This window comes from Octopus bimaculoides, chromosome 12 (genome assembly GCF_001194135.2).
Source record: "Octopus bimaculoides isolate UCB-OBI-ISO-001 chromosome 12, ASM119413v2, whole genome shotgun sequence".
Taxonomy (NCBI): Eukaryota; Metazoa; Mollusca; class Cephalopoda; order Octopoda; family Octopodidae; genus Octopus; species Octopus bimaculoides.
In genome coordinates, this window is record NC_068992.1 from 43757542 (window position 1) to 43758421 (window position 880).

Below are 880 nucleotides of genomic sequence, written 5' to 3' on the forward strand. Positions count from 1 at the left end.
AATAATAACAATAAATGGAGCAAAACGCATATAAATAAAAGTTCCTATAAAACCATGGAGAAAGTATCTCCGCAAAATTTCATTTGAAAACAAAATGAATCCTTATTATTAAATCGGGAGGAAAAAAATCAAACTGGTTATGCTGGTATTTTTTTACAAGTTTTACTCTTTCTGTTGCCATCTACAGGAGATCCTGGGCTTGTAACTGGAATCCTGTGGTGGCGGTGTAGTAATATACACACACGTGCCAATATCAAAACATGGGAACAAACCCACGTCACAGCTTTACGTTCATTGTAAGGCAGCTTCAGTACTTCACCAGGACTAACATTTCCATTGCTTGTCCGTTTTACATACACTCACAAACACACCTGTGTTTATGGCTAGGTTCCAACCCCTTTATAATTAAAACAAATGGAAATGCAATATGAAAGTATTTTACAAGGAACACTTAAAAAGAAACCTGGCAGTATATACATAAAATACATACATTGTATCAGTCACACATGCACGAGTTTTACCCCCGCCATATATATGTATATACACATACATTCATACACGTGTGTGTTTGTAAACAGCAGTTTATATCGATGTTTCGAATCCAGGATTTAGTATCATTATTTTTGCTATTTCCGTCAACTCGTTAATTAATAAATAAACAATATGTTGTTGTTTGAAGGAGAAGGTGGTGCGGGAATCACGGAACCCCCAATACACATCCGTGCTGCTTAAAATAAAATCAACCCTACCAAATGACTATATCTCTTGTAAGGAAGCAACCATTTTTGCCAGGCATAACTGAATTTCGATTTCTCAGTTCCAATAAAGCTTCCCTTTTAATTAATAAGTCTAATTACAGAAGAAAAAAATCACAAACATA